Consider the following 16,422-nt stretch of genomic DNA (forward strand, 5'->3'; position numbering starts at 1 on the left):
TTCCATTTTGCAGTTGACCCCACGCCTTATGCAGCTGGACCTGGCTAAAGTTCAAACCCAGACGCCTCAAGTCAAGAGATGGAGCCGTCGATCACTGCGCTGGACCACTTTCTCATCCATGAGGGTTCGGCCCTCTTCTGAGTCCCTCCAGTGTGCAGCTGGCTTCTTGTTCCAGCTCTCACAGGCTCCTCCTTCGCCAGCAGCTGTGCAACAAGAAGAGGGGGTACGCATGACTGGGAACCAGAAGGCCCCAGGTCTGTCCTGTGCCCATCCTACGAGAGAGAGGGCTCACCTCCCGCACAGGTATGTCGGCCCACATGTATTCCCTTCAGGCCCCATCGGTCATTACGCCAAGAACACTAACGAAGATAAAGTTCCCCCTAAGGATAAAGAGCAAGATTCCCGGGCTTGTGAAATGAACTATGATGTTGGAAGTTACTCCAGCGAAGGAAAAAGCACAACAGTTCCTAGAGGCAGCCTTTCCCCCATGGACCGGGCTTCCCAGAACCATGTGGGATGTTCCATTATTCTTGGGATGATTCGCATATAAATTCCCAGGGAGTGGGAGCTCTGCCTCTCTTGCTAGCGGCTAGCACAGGACAGTGCCTTGCAGCTAGCAGATGCTTCATAAATACTTAGGGAATTGCGCTGTTGGACGAATTATATCTATCAACTTGGTCACTGGCTTTCGCACCATCTTTAGCACTAGATTTTTAAAATTAGAAGTAAGGAGGAAAATCCCCCTCCTCTCGCCTTCCCCTTGTATCAGTCTCCACAGTAACCAATAGCAAACAGGCCAGGGGGCCCCCTTGGCTCCTCAACAAAGCCAAACAGGTGTGAGAGATTAGCTCCCTGGCCAGAGCCTCTGTCCAATGAAACAATGTCAGATTCCCCCCTAATAAACTCCAGAGCTGTAAGCAATTCCCCTTGTTATTAAGCAGGAAAGAAAACACAGCCCGGCTCCCTCCCAATTAGCTCGGAGGACCCTCCGATGAGCCGAATTTAAACCAGAGACCGGCCATGATCCAGCTTGCAATGCAGACAGGGCCTTCCCCAGCCAGTGGGAGCTCACTGGCCCAGGTTCCCAGCCATCTTGGCATGAGGGTGCAGACAGCCCCCTCGCCCCCACCCCAATATCCATGGGCTGTCTCCGCCTCTGATTCAAACCATCTTTGCGACTCCCTGCCAGACCCCTTACTTTGATTTTCCGTGCGGAGGCCTGGCCTCCTTTGCCAGATCCGTGTTTATAAGGATGGGCTTTTTGACAGTTTCGCTGTCAGTGGAAGAGAGGCTGGGATCCCGCCCCCGGACATGAATCACTTTCTTGTCATCCAAAAAAAAGTGTGCGTGTGTGTGGGGCGGGGGGGGGGGGGGGGGGTGGTCAACATCCTGAAGCAATAACAACAAAATAAGAAACCTCCAGAGCGCTCATCTGGCCTTTCCCTTCCCTCCCCCAACCCACCCCCCAGCCCCCACATCCACCCCTAACGGGTCAGCGGTGGAGCGGAAAACGGAAAGACCCCGGCGTGCTTCCGAAAAGCCCGTAGCCCCGTGACCTCGCGTTCGCACCTGGGGTTAGAGACGCTCAGACCACTGAGGTCATCGACCCTTTCCCGCACCCCATCTTAGACAGTGTTTGGAGGGAGCTCTTTCGATCTCGAGCATCTTACCTGAATGGGGGGAAGCGTCGAAGTAGTTTTTATAATGAGCTCTGAGTAAAGATTACGATTGTCAGGCACTGTCCTAAGGTTTTAAAGCATTGCTCTGATTCTCAGAAGGGCTTCACGCATTTTATAACCGAGGTATCTAAGCATGGGAACGGTTACGGGTCCAAAGCACACAGCCGGCCACTGGTCGAACTGACCTTGGGACCCGGAGTCCAAAGCCAGAACCGAGGGTGAAGTCAGGGCTTCGCCCTCGTCCACGCCCCCTCCTGGGCACAGGGCGGGATTGCACTTCCTGCGCTTGGCGGGTCCCGGCAACCGGCCCTGGCCAATGAGTGGTGACCAACGTGCATCTCCCCAGAATGCACTGCTCCCTCTGCCACACTCCCTGGCAAGGGTCCAGAAAGTTCTATCTGCCCAGAATAAGGACAACAATGATAAGGGATCGATACCTTCCCCTTCTGGTGATAGATGCACAGCACAAATGAGAAATACGCTTTAATCATTTAAATCCATTAAGATCTGGGGTGGGGGGGGCGGGTATTACTATAAAAATGAGGAAGGTGGTTAGTTTGGAAGGGGGAGGGGGGACAGGGCATGCAAAGGGACTTGCGGGGTGCCCATCTAAGCCCCGATTCCTAATTTGAGTGCTGGTTACAAGGATGTTAGCTTTATAATAACAGCTTTATGATAAACAGTCGTTTCGTATGGATTTCCGTGTCTGCATTTTATTTTATACTAAAATGTTTAAAAAAAGGACGCGGGGGCTGTTTGTCACCACACCATGACAGCCCGGACTGACACACCGGCAGGGCCCCCGTCACGCAGTGCTTTCTTACGTCTTAGGGAGACCCCCTTCTGCTTCGAGATCTCAACATCTCCGTCTTCTGAGATGAGAACCGAAACCTTTTTTGCCCAGTCGGTGTAAGCCTTAGGATGGGAAGGACGCAGTAGAAACATGAAATGTAATGTGGAAGATGTCAGCTGGCACAGGAAGGCTGCGAAGCGCTCTCGTCCAGAATCTCCTCGGGGACCGCGCGGCATTTCAGCAGGCAAGACGTGAGCGACCCTGACACGGAGGCTCCGAATAGCGCACGTCGCCGGAACCTTCTCTCCCGCTCCACGGCTCTGCCTCGGCACCCCCCACACAGGCTCTCGTGGTTACTTCAGTCCCCGGCGCAGGCATCGCCCCCCCCCCCCCCACTGCACACACTGAGAGAGGCAAATGGAGTAGCTTCGCAGGACATTTGGCAGGACCAGTCACCCCCGAAGGAGAAGAAGTTCCTGATGGTCTCCGATTTGTCCCCTTCCGGCAAGTGCCCGAGAGAGATTCAGAGGAATCTTCCCGCTCATCTGGAGGCAAGCCAGGGTGGGTGCGAAGGGCAGGAGGAACCTGTAATGCCTCTCCGTGCCATGACCCCAGCTCGGGCAGCGAAGGCCGGTTCTTGCAACACCTGCGAGCTCGGAAAGATAAGGAGGCACTAGAAATTGTGCCCAAACAGCTCCCCGTACCCCAGCCTGTGTTAGCCAGAGACAAGTAGGCCGCTTTGGTCTGAAGTCACTGTGGCATTCTGTAATCCATTCCCCTTCTGTACTCTGCACCCCGCTCCCCCACAATAAAGCTGTCACTGCATGGGGTAAATGACAAGGATGACCACTCAAAAAAAAACAAAAAGACTTTTGACCGATTCTGATTTTGCTTTGTTTATCTAGCTATTGATCCACCGTGCAAAAGCTCTCTGCAGGTTCAGCTACATTTTAGAACTCCTGTCCTCTTAAAAACCAGCTCCCAGACCGAATCCTAAATTCTTACCACCCACCTACAGGCGAACGGCTGAGCCTTCACTCCAAACGTAGCCCTCCTAGGGCCCTCTGTCAGCACTTGGAGGCTGTTGACCAACACCTGTTTCCCAAGCACAGCGCCTGCTGATCTAACCTCATTAAGCCAACGCAAGAAGTCCGCGTGACTGACTTATCCCGTATAATAAACCCGGGCTATTACTCACCGGGGCAACCTGGCACATGATCTGGTCCCTTCTGGAAGAGGTGACAAACCAGCAACATAACCAACCACCCTGCCGTTTGGGGAGAGATGAATTGCTAATCTGTGGCTGTCATACCATAAATGAATTTATGGTACAGTCTGGAGCGACGCTCAGCTTCAAGATCCTGTAATTATAATGCATTGATTTTTTTTTTTTTTTTTTACTGTCACCTGCTAAAAGCAAAAGCATAAAACATTATCACCCTAACACCGAGGTCCAGTTGGGTGCGAGCCGTCCTGCTGTAAGGCACAGGGGGCAGCAGACGGATGCACAAAGGAACGACAGTTATGCCCTCATGTCCCTGTACCCGGACATTCACGCGAGAGAAGCCCACACCGGGGAATGAATCATTTACAAGACCACGCAACAGGCACCCCTTTCCCAGGTTCAGGAGTTCGCGTTTTCTCTCTCACGGCCTTTCTCTCTCTCTCTCTACCTTACATCTCAGTTATTTGCAAGAGATTGTAAAATATATCCTGGTGAAGGGTGCGGACTTGGGAGGCAAAATTCTTACGTTCGAATTCTGGTTCCCCTTATTCTTAGCTGTGTGACCTTGAGCAGCTGTGCCTCGGTTTCCTTCTCTGTAAAATGAGAGTGTAAGAGCATCTCCCTGCCTCACAGTGTTCTCATGAGGACTCGGTGGCTTAATTCATGGCCGGCACATAGAAATGTCAGAGAAAGCAGTCAATGAACGTCGCATGTTATTATTACAACATATGTATAAGTATGGTGGCTGCCATTCCTTGCTTTCTAAACTACAAGTCGCTTGTTACTAGAAAACCTGTTTTAGACATGTTTTGATATATTTAGATGTTCAGATTGAACTCTTTAAAGGCAGATCCTGGAACGCACCCATCATTACACCCTATGGGCTCAATGGTGTGCCTGGTGAATAGAGAGTACTTAATTCCAATGTTTATAATGCCTTGCTCATTATAAATATTAGAAATTCTTACTGAATTAACAAGTGAATGTTCAGGAATAATTTTTATCAACTTCCCCTTTAAGTGATCACGTGTCCTATTTAACGGATCGTGCAGGTGAGCAGATGAGATTTAGGGAGGGGAGCCGAGGGGAGAACCCTCCCCTGGGCATTAGGAGAGGTAACAGTAGGACATGGAATCGAGGGGGAGAACTGTCCTGTCCCCTTGGGCGCTGCGTGTTCCCGGGTTATGCGTGTTTTGGTGCAGGTATTTGGGAACCACAGTGAAGAGAGGCCCCAACAAACCTCAGTGCTTTGAGAGAAGAGATGAAAATGCTGAAGGTCCCTGGAGTGTGTGGGGTGCAGCAACCTCACCGAGTGCCGGAAACGAGAAGACCCCCCCCCCCCCCCCCCCGGGAAGCAGGAGAACCGTGCTCAGGGCACCACAGGATTTGGAACCGTGTTCTCTGTCTCCCTCCGGATACGCTGGTCGCAAAGTTCTATGATCCTGCCTCCAAATATTTCTTGAATTCGGCCCTGCCTCAGACCCCAAATTCCTGGTTCTCCTGGTTCAGTCGAGTCACAATGCTAATACCCACACGGTTTCCACTTCGATGGCTCCTCTTCTCAGCAGACTAAAGTTCAAAACCCTGGGCATGGCATTCAAGGTCCATATGGACCTCGCTCCAGCCTACTTTTCCAGAATCCTCTATTCCATAACACCCCTGCTCTCTGTTTCAGGTGTGCTATGGGATGGGTGATTCTAGTCTGGGATGGATGGTTCTAGATTGGGATGGATGATTCCAGTTTGGGGATGAATGATTATGCTTTTTTTACTACTCGGTGTTCTCTTCTGCTAATTTCTCGGCCTAATGAAATCTGGCCTGACCTCTCAAGGCTCAGCTCTGAGGTAGCTCCATCTGCAACGCCTTCTCGCATCTCCCCTAGTGTAGCTCAGCCCTCTTCTACCTACGTCCCCCAGGACTTTCGTGCATCTTACCCTGTCCCCATTTTTATCGCTCGACTCTGAACCCCTTAAAGGCAAGTCTAGCACATAGTAAGTCTCGAACGAATGTGGAATGAATAAAAACTGGAGGCAAGTTCCTATCTGGTAAGAGAAAGATGCTTTCGTTATGAAAATAAGTTTCAAATTGGACGGCGCCAGACGGGTACAGAGACCTGTGATTGCCACGTAAAGTGTTGTAGAAAGGATTTTCACATTAAGTAGAAGGCCGGACCAGAGGACCTTTACACACCTTTGCAGATGTGAGATTCAAGGACGCTATGACATTTGCAACTTCAGCTCCAGATCACCAGCCGCTTCACTGCACAAAGACGCGTGGACATCGTGGGCCTGAGACCCGCATTTTCACCGCGGTGATTCTCCAAGAAATGGATGGTTTTCACCGGTGGGACATGAAAGAAATAAGAAAGTTTTTAACTCTAGAACCAAAGAGATCATCTAGCAGATTATGACCTGAAAGTCTAAGACTTTTCTCCCCAAAGATTCAAAGCAGTAAACTTGCTTCCTATATATTAAAAAAAAAAAAAAAAAGTTATGTTCTCATAACTGAAACAGGTAAAGAGCAGGACGGGGCCAAACGCGGCCTTCCAGATGTGTCAGGACTGTGATAACGCGTGTTTAAACTTTACCCAAAGTGGAATAAAGTGTCAACAGAATCTGCTGCCCAAACTCTCTGATCAGGTCAGGCAAACAACCAATCGAAAAAAAATCAATCAAATGTGAAAGGTGGACCAAAGGGATGGGAACGCTTAACTCTGTGGTTCCCACAGGAGCCGGGTCTGAGGAACGCGTCTCCTGCCAGCTGCTGCTGCTCCTCGTGGCCGTGAACGAGGCAGGAGTCCACCCCAGGGGCAGGCTCAGAGCGCGGTGGCATTGGCCAGGGACGGGAGAAGGATGCTGGGAATGTGGGTCCTGAGCAGGTGGGGCAAAGCAGCCCCGGCACCGATACTTCGGGATGAGAAGTGGCCAGGCACCGAGGAGGAGTGGAGCATTTGATCTCGATTTGGAATCCTGTCAGCGCTCAAAGAGGTGTGTGGGTGGGAGAGAGGAGCAAACATTTCTAGGTCAGTGTGACAGAGTGACAGCAGGGTTCCTCCACGCGGCCCACACGGTGACAACAGACTGCGTCTCCCCAGGAGTCAGGGGTCAGACGGGGCCTCAAGGCCCCAGCCAAGCAGGCGAGTGTTCAGGACAGGGTTCCCATGGCAAGGAGGACGGAAACTGTAAGTCAGGAATTTGGGGAGCAGAGGTTCGCTCTCGGGGACTAGATACATGGCGGGACGAAACGGGTTTGTGGACAGGAAGATGTTGGGGCCTCACCACCAGCAGCAGACGGAACTGCTGATGTACCTCCCGTCTCGTCGAGAGTGGCCCAGGAGGCAGCTGGAGGACTCTCTGGGGGTTTTGGCTGGATAAAGTGAGAACCGGGCAAGGGTTTGCCATGGCGGCCTGCTCGCGGGCCTTCCCGCTCAGAGGTAGTTGGCTCAAAGCACATCCCCCTTCCCTCCCTCCTCCGTTATACCATAAACTGAGACTGGAACCGAGGATAAGGAAGCTTCACACCCCGACCAAGAACTGGATTCAAGTAACAGCACCCAGTGAGAAAGAAAATTTGGTACAAACTCTGAAAAGTAACCTAAAGTAACCTAGTAGCCCAGATCGAGAAACGTGTAGATGCTTTAACTGAATAGCTACAATTCTAGGATCGTATTCTTAAGTGGGAAAAAAAAGGCATTAAGGATAGAGCATGGTAGGTGAAGGGGGAGGGAGAGAGTAGGAAAGGACATTTTGAATGTTTGTTACTATCGTATTAGGAGCTTTGCACGGATCACCTCATTTCCTCCTCACAAAATCGATGGGATCGGGACAAGGATGCTCATCGTGGCATTGTTTATGACAGTGAAAAATTGAAAACGGCCTTCTTGTGTAATGGCTAGAAGTGAGAGTAACATTACGCTGTGCCCACGTATGCTTGACCTCCAGACTCTTAAGCACTGTTCATAAAGAATTCCATATTGAAAGGAGACAATACTCAAAGTATATTATTAATGGAAATATATAAAATTGTGTATGCAATAGAATTACCAGAATACTTACACATCATATTTGTAAGTATGCGTTTATGTGTATTTATATGTGTATTTGTGTGTGCTACAGTCGTATATTAACGTACCCACATGAATATTAAAAAAGTAGCATTATAAATGGGTAGTGGGATCACGAAATATTTGTTTTCTTCTTTACAATTCCAGAATATTTATGACGAGCATAATTTCTTTAGTAATCGGACAGTCGAAATATGTGATGGAAATGGTTTATGTGTTATTCCGATATTTTTTAAAAATCTAAATGGTAAGTTGTAGTTTACAGTATGTTTCTAAGTTGCAGTTTACAGCATAACCCTAAGACAAAGAGTATCGTAAATATTTTAATAAGAACATACGGCGGGGAGAAATGATAGAGCCGAGCCTTTGAAGGGTGGTTTTCTTTCTCCAAAGCAGAATCACGAGAGGTGTAGAGAGGCCCCAGGAGATGCAAACAGCCTGGACAGGACCCAGTGGCTCATCGCCAAGGACCCCAGTCCGAGCCTTTCCTTTGGGGAATTAGGGAAGCAGGGGAGGCTCTGAGTGTCACTTGACTTTCTCTAATCAAGAAGATGCCACCTCCCTTTCCTCTGCTAAACTCTGGAAACAGAGGAACAGCCCAACCCCTGCCCTAACATCTGCCCTCATCTGTAGGCTGGGACTCTACATCAGAAAGGACTGGAAGAGAGTTCATAAGGCACGCAGGAAAGTAAGCGCCACCGAGTGACAGGGGACTTAACTGGCTGCAGGTTAGCAGCCATGATGCTCCAAGACAGTCCCGATGGGATACTTATTACTTACATTCAAGAGTCTAAAGTTAGGCACCTATGGTGATGTTATCTCGAGGTCTTCAACCTGTTAAATATTCAGGCGTATTTCTAAGGAAGATTCTATAGCATTCTTGCTCAGTATTTGATCATCGGTAAAGCAGCTATTAAGAGTAGATGATGGCCTGAGCACGTCAATTCGAAGAGGGATCAAAGAAGCCACGGGCTGAAAATGTGTTATCACACTTTGGGTTCCACCCTTGGAAGACTGGGCTACACATTATTTTTTTTCCCTCAAGAACCCCATTTAAAAAGGCGAATAAAGTTGCTAGTCATAACACAATGAGCTGCTGACATTCAAACATGAAATAACTCATTGCATCGTGTTTTCTCATAGATGCAGTGATCTAGAACAGCCACAATATTGCTCAGAGAAGAGTGGGGAGCATCCAGAAAAAAAGATGTATCATCAAAAGGAGCGCAAATGATGGACAGCAGTGTTGAACACTGGGAAATTCAGTCTCACCTTGGACAGCTTCTGGGCTTGGTGCTTCAAAGCAGAGGGATGGATGAAATGATCACTAAGGCCCCTTCAGTTCCAGAGTTTCCTCATCCAGTTATCATATCCTTGGGGGAGCGGTCTCTTTCCCATTTTCTACACGTGGGAATGGACAGAGGACTCACCGGAAAAGGAGGACATATTTTTTGAAGCCAATTTTGATAAAGGAGGGGTTTCCTTTTATTCCACCAGCCCCGTCAGCCGTAAGCAAAACCGAATACAAATATTGGATTTGGGTCTTCCCGCCAAACAGCAGGAGAGCTTCAGCCCAATCACCACCACCACCTACTGCTCTGAAATCTGAAGCACTAAATCAAGAATTCTCAGTCGTACACTGTTGACGTTTGGGACCAGATGATTCTTTGTTGTGGGAGTGGGAGGTTCCCATGTATTGTAGGATGTTTGATAGCATCCCTGGTCTCCATTCACCGGGTGCCAGTAGCACCCTTCCTCCCAGTGTGACAATCGAAAACATCTACAGACTTCGCAAATGTCCAGTGGAGGCAAAATGACTCCCAGGTGAGAACCACTTCCCTAAGCGGACAAAACTCTCCATCCTCAAGGAACAGAGGGTGCTCAAGTGCGACCCCATGCTAGTCACACCCACGCGCCAGGGTCTCTCACTGAGCTTACAGCATGACTTCAAGCCCTGGGGTCTCAGGAATGGCTGTCCCTCCTGGTCTGTGCAGAAGCTAAACAATAAAAAGACATTTGCCTTGAATGGGAAAGGCCTTCCCAGGAAGACTGCTGGCCATCTGTACAGGAGCCATCGGGTTCTCTGCACCCTGGGTCCTACGGAGGAGATCTGAGTAGCACTTGTAATTTGGGCATCTATATCTTTGTCTAACTGCCTCATAGCATGGGCAGTTACCTTCATGGGGGATATCTCAGCACATCCATCACAGAATAGCCAAACACATCTCCACGATGCCGCATGGTGTGTAGCCATCGTGATCCCTGTCTGCATTCGAGAAGACGTGAGGGACAGTGCGAGGACTCTTATCTCAGCTTGGTCCCACCTCTCAGGCGGCGCATCTGGAGGGAGAACCTGCCTCTGTCCGCCCGAAGACTCGATGAGGTACCTTATAGTTAGAGATTGTAAAAGTCAAAACCGGAAGAGGCATAAACACCAGCCAGTCGACCCCTTATTTGTACAGTGAGTTGGGGAGGCTCACGGAGGCTCATTAACAACAAAGCACAGACTGGGACACAGGGCAGAGGAGAATGGGAGGGTCCACAGCTCAAAATGGACCCAACAGATTCACAGCAATAAGATAAGGGGAAAAAGTATCAAAGCGAACAGAAGCCTCAAACCAGTAGAGCTAATCCTGCTTGGGGGCATCTAGCTCCTTGTGGTGTAACAATCACACTCTCGAGAATAGTAGAAAAATATTTAACCTAAAAAAAAAAAAATCAAGGAACATATTCCATAGATCATTTTTTGAAACTCCAAATATTTAGAATGGCAAGCCTTCGGTCACAGCGAGAGCACGAGACGGACTGGTAGGGCGAGGGGAGGCGGCCGTCCGTTGTTCCTAAGCCAGTCGTTTGTCCCCACTTCCCCTCTCCGCGTCCCCTGCCCACACCATCCCCTGCTGTCATTTATCAGGACCGGCCTGATCCTGTGGAATTCCACTCATTCTTCATCGGGGCTTTGACCTCCTGCAACCAAACGAGCAAGGTGCATTCTGGGACAGTGCTGATACCAGAGCCTGGGCGGGGGGTGAAGGGGAGGAGCCAATCGATGCCCGAGGACTTTCCCACACTTAGGGGGATCAATCTCACCAGTGTTTGCGCCCTGGGTGTCAAGGCTGGTCAGATGGAAGCCAAAGGTTCTGTGGGGGAGGGGGCGCTGAGAGAAGGCAGCTTCCGTGGCTTAAAGCACAGGGCAGCTTCCTAGAAGTTAGTGACTCTCGTGGCCAGCGCTCTCAGAGCGACTTGTGTATCTTGCTCTGCATATCTGAAGGCTGAGGATCCCTCCCTCACCTCCCCCCCCCCCAAACAAAGGTTCCAACAGGCCCTCTGTACACCCAGGCAAGCCACAAGGAAATGTGCATGAGTTACAGCCAAAGGCAGATGCCAGGGTCAGTGGACCCTGCCTTCCCGAGTCCATTGAGACTGTTCACGTGGCCGCCTTCTCTCAATCGTCCAAGAGCTGATTGTCCAACGGTGTTTTGTCCAAATCTTCTGCGTTTTTCTCTTCCTTCGGTTGCTGTCGGGGAGAGGGATGATTACTGCTCTCATCAGAGGTGAGGGAAAGGTGAACCGCAGCTGGTCAAGCCGGTGCCTGGCACCGTGTTGGACGGCCGAGGAGGCCGAAGCGGCTGCCTTAACGCAGATTCGCAGCTGCCCGCGCCCTCCCCCCCCCACGTCCTCACGGACGCCAGGCCGTTCTGCGCCTCTGGACCTCTGTTCGCCCCGCCGCCTCTTCCCCCTCTTGCCGCCCACTGAGAGTCCGTCCTCCTGTGAGCACTCAGGTCGCATGTCCTCACTGAAGCCGTCCCCGAGGCACCCTAGTTAAGCTACCTGCCCCTCAACTCTGTCCCACGCTGCCAGAGAGCATGTGACTGTCACACTCTATTGCACGCACGTTTTACCCACGCCATCTTCAGATCCCCAGGCCCCGTGGTGGTGGGCGACACTCCGTAACTATTCGACGAGCACGTGAATCTGCAGGCTGATGTCATCAAGATTCTTTCTACTCCTCATTGTTCTAGAAACCCGAGCAATCGGTGGACGTAGACGCTTCTCTAGAACGATGCGCCAGCACTGCGGGTGAAAATGATGTCGGCGGGGTCCTCAGACACCCGGTCAGTTTCCTCTCCACCTGACCCCTGACCGCAGGCCAGCTCAGCCCTGATCCCTATGGAGTTTCCAGTCCCTGCATGGCTGCACGAGGAGCGCTGGCCACAATCTCCCTCGTCCACACCAGCCCCACTCTCTGCCCCCAAGCAAGCAACAGGACTGTGCAAACAAGAAAGAGGGCCTAGCGAATCTGGAGTCCCAATGACTCACATGCCGGCTCCAGGCCATACCTACAGGACCTGCAGGCTTCGTATTAAATCAGCCTCTTCCCGATACCAATTGGCACATCCTCTGGTAATCCGAAAACGTCCTACCTACCTGCATGAGGCAATAAGTGATTGTCTCCCAGCTCTAACACCTCGTATACCCTGCGTATGATATTAAGGGTTACCCTGCCAATGACATTGCATCTCTGCTAGCTGCTTCTCGATAGGTTCTGGCATCGAGAGGCCCTGGAGAGAGACCGAAAGCAGGGGGTGGAGGAATGCGCGCCCCTCTTCCTTTCTGCTTGTCCTTGCCCTGCCACTTCGCAGCAGCCCTTGATCCACCCCCACGACAGCTGGCGGCTGCAGCTGCATCCCCTGCAGCCAGCATCAAAGGGCTTTCTCGGGGTACAAGCCCCGGCAAGGCACCATCACCCCTTCCTCAGAGGTCGGAATTCCTCACGCACAGGACCCTCCTCCAAGCTCTTCAGAGGCCGTCATATTACGTTCCTTCTCTTGAAATATCCAACATAGTGTCGGTTTTCCCGCCCTAACACATACAACATCCAAAGATCCTTTCTGTCGATTGCCTGGGAAGAAATCTGAGAATCAACCCAACACATTCTTAGCTCAATGTGACAGCAGAGTCTAACAGAGGAAATAATTTTCACTATGGGTCCGATACTAGCTGAACGAATAACCTTAAACAGGTTGCAAAACTTTCTTGAGTCTCTAGTCTTCAGACCCTAAGTGGGAGCAGATACTCACAGCCCATTCCTCTGTCCTAAAAATGCAGCAGAACTATGGAATCTGTGTGGGAGAGCTTTACGACCTGTGAGAAAGGCACCATCCTCAGTATAAAACTATTCTGAGTGTCAGCAGGTTGCAAAGATACTTCCTAGTGTTGATCTCAGTAAGCTCTGCGAGGCAGCTCCTCCCACCCATGTCAACCACACAGGAAACAGCCCAGATTTGCAGCTCTGTGAAAGACTCACACCTTGATGGGAAGAGGTTGAAATCTCCTGTTTCCTTTACCGATAAGAGCACAATCACCCACCTTCAAAACAAGATTTAGTCTGGATGTCGCAATGACGGGTGGACCATTCTCTACAGTGAGAGAAGTGTTGGGGGAGGGGGCGGTGTCGGTTTTGAAGAAAGGAAGGAAGCAGAGGGGAGAGGAGGGGAGAGGTGGGCTTCGGAGAGGAAGAATGGGTTTCTTTCATGTTTGGAGGCATGCCAAAGCGTTACACTCCTAGTCAGAATGGCCAGATCCGCAAGACGCTCGAGGGATTAGTGGAAAGTGGGGGTGGGGGAAAGAGGCGGCACCATCAGTCGCCTAAAATTGGCCCCGAACAGGTTTCCCCATCGTTCTGCCAATTGGTTTTGCAATACGTTGGAGGAACTTTGGCGAGGTACACGACCAGGGTATGGACAGTGCCTTGGACCCAAAATAAACAATTGAAAACTCGGCATTTTCCTCATCGGGTGTTTCAGAAGTGAGTTGTGAGACACCAAGTCGTGACCTACTTGTTCTAAGTTTACCTAATGAAAATTAAAATAAGGCCAATGACGACAAGTCGCTTTCTTAACATTTAGCGTGAGTCAAACACTAAATAGGAAATACACTTATGAAACACACTAAGAATTGGAGAAAACTAGAATCAAGTCACATTTTAAGATGATTTACATATAGTCAACCCATTGAACTCAAAGAATTTAGTCCAGAAATTCCACGTATAGAAATTACCTAGGCCTTCTAGCAACTGAGGGTATTTTTTTCTGGACATAGATTTCCCCGAGACATCCCAGACATTGCTATATTTTCTTGAATTAGTATCTACGAATGAAGAGAGCTTCTTAACAATTCGTGTATGGAGAACCCTTTTTGAAATTTTGTTGAAGCCTGTGATCTCCTCAGAATTATATGTTTAAATGTATAACCTGAAAAACATAACATTATAAAAAAATAAATTATATAGAAATATAGTTATCCAACTATTTAGAAAACAAAATTGTCATATATTTCTTTGTTAACAACCCCAATAACGAGAGCTGGCGTTGGGTCTGCTAACTACCATAATTTTGACGTAGTGATGAGTACAGATAATATTCTGAGATATTTACAACACTGCTGTGTGCCACAAAAATGTGTGCCATTTCTATTGGTGACAAAGTCTCAGGTTATGGCCAATAATGTTGCATACGTTCATAATTAGAAAAAAAAATGTAAATTTCAATTAGAGGCTAGAAAAACATAAAGATGTAATTTTCCCCCCCATCCTCCTTCAAGGCAAGGACTCCCTGAATTCTATCTACAGATCTTGAGGAAGACCTTGGACACTGAACTAAGGACCTGTAGCCAGATCTTAAACGTATGTATTAACATGATTTCTAAATAATTCTTCTTCTTATTTCCCCCCAAAGATTTACTCTATCCATCCTGAACAAATGGCTTCTTGCCGAAGTAAATCAGGTAATACCACACCCTGGCTAAAAAGGCTCACTGGTTCTTTCTTGTTTACATTGGGTTCTAAGTCCTTCGCATATTAGAGTCAGTCAGAGCCACGACAGGAAGTGGAGAGCCTGTTTGGAAAAGGAGAATCTGAGAAAGGTTCACCCACAGAGGGACTGTTTACAAAGGCGGGGGTACAGGGGAATCACAAAAGACAGTGCGGTAGCCCAGGGCTTTCCATTTCTAGACCCAGAGGAATGAGGAGTGGCAGCAGTTACCTGGTCCTCACAGGGCAAGCCGAGTTGGCCAGCCTTAGTGGGCTGATGACCCTTGGTTGGGGGAAGCGGCCAACCCAAGGTGACTTCTCTTAGAAAGAACCAACGGAGCAAATACTCCGACCTCGCTTTTCTTCCTTCTTTCGATCTCCTGCCAGGGACTGCCAAGGGATGAATCCTACCAGAAGCCAAGGGGCAAGTGATCCCATTGCTGTCTTTCTATAAGAGCAGAGAGCAATCTGGAGGGACAAACAAGATGCAGTATTGTAGACATTTCAAGCTCCGGTCCAAACTTCTCCTTTCTTCTCTCCCAACCCTCACTCATGGGTACTCTCCACAGCGGATGCAACAAAGTTTCCCAAACGTGCCAACTTATTTGAGTTGTCCATACTTTCACAGAGTGTAGACCGGATGCCATTAGCCTCTTTCTCTAGTTGAGTCCCTGGCTGAGCACTTACTAAGTCTTCAGGATCAAGATCAAATGTCACCTCCTCTTGGAAATCTCCAACATTCCAAGGCAATATCAGTCACCGTTACTTCCGTTTCCCCAGAATATTGCCTCACTCAACATTGCCCAAAGTATGTCCCAAAGGACGTGAGACCTAGAGGGTGTTATCAGGCAGGACGTGAAATACCAGTTCATAGGAGGTCAGTGTTTCGTGGACTACATTTGAGGAGGTGGTACTTTACTCCATTGCAGCAGTTACCAAATTCCTTTAGACTCTGGATAGAAAATGCCCAGAAGGAGGGGACAGAAATGGGAACCAAGAAAATGAAGACAAAAGCCTGTTGGTCCTATCAGCTAGGTTATAGGTGACATTTTAGTTTCCTAAAGATTATTTTTAGAAATTCAATCATTTTGTATTGTTCACATGATTTTTTTTTTCTTTTTCTCCCGATAAAAATATTCTATTTTTAAAAACAGGGACATTTTTGAAAAATTTTAGATGGTCTCGTTCTAAAAAAAAAAGATGCAAAACAATAAGGCTTCGTTTTCTCTCACTCCCCGATTCCCATAAGGAAGAAGGACCAGCGTCACCATGGACTAGGTGTGACTGCGTCAGAGTGTCATCAAGAGGAAGGCAGAATGTTAAGGGGCAGAAAGGGGGAGGCCCTTGGCTTTGTCGTTCTCTGCCCACTAGACGTACATCTATGAAAAGCTTCTCGCCTTTTATCCCCAGCCAGTTGAGAGGGGGTTTGGTTATGATGGTTCTTAACCCTGTGAAGTTCTCAATCTACAGAAATGACCGATCTCAAAGCAGCAGTGGCACCTGAACCATCTCGGTCCTCGTCGATGCCATTGTTCATACACTTCCTTCTTTGGGGGGTTCACTCGTTGATACTTAAACTAGGAATGTTGACGATACCCCATGGATGTTTTCTTCAGCATCTTCAGTGGATGTTCTAGACACTGCGCCTTCATAACCGGATCGTCAGGGGAAAGTTTTCAATCGGAGGTGGTTTTCAGGAAGTGTGTCCCTGCAGCAAATTGGAAGCGTGACGCTCAGATCTGTCACACCCAGTTAGGATCTCCATCAGTGGCTGGTCTGGTGTTGGCAAGGTCCTGAGGGTGACCCGTGTGACCTCCTTGCTAAACTACAAAGGTAAATTAATCTCTTCCA

General features: G+C 49.1%; 1 long non-coding RNA gene across 1 annotated transcript in view; it reads right to left on the minus strand.

Moving 5' to 3' along the window:
• Nucleotides 1–16,422, minus strand: part of LOC107510274 — a 71,902-nt gene that overhangs the window by 22,483 nt on the left and 32,997 nt on the right. Inside the window, exon 2 of the long non-coding RNA XR_004951492.1 lies at nt 5,888–10,147. This is a non-coding gene — a long non-coding RNA (uncharacterized LOC107510274). The remainder of the gene's footprint in view (nt 1–5,887; nt 10,148–16,422) is intronic.

The sequence above is a fragment of the Rousettus aegyptiacus genome, unplaced genomic scaffold (assembly GCF_014176215.1).
Source record: "Rousettus aegyptiacus isolate mRouAeg1 unplaced genomic scaffold, mRouAeg1.p scaffold_m13_p_6, whole genome shotgun sequence".
Classification (NCBI taxonomy): Eukaryota; Metazoa; Chordata; class Mammalia; order Chiroptera; family Pteropodidae; genus Rousettus; species Rousettus aegyptiacus.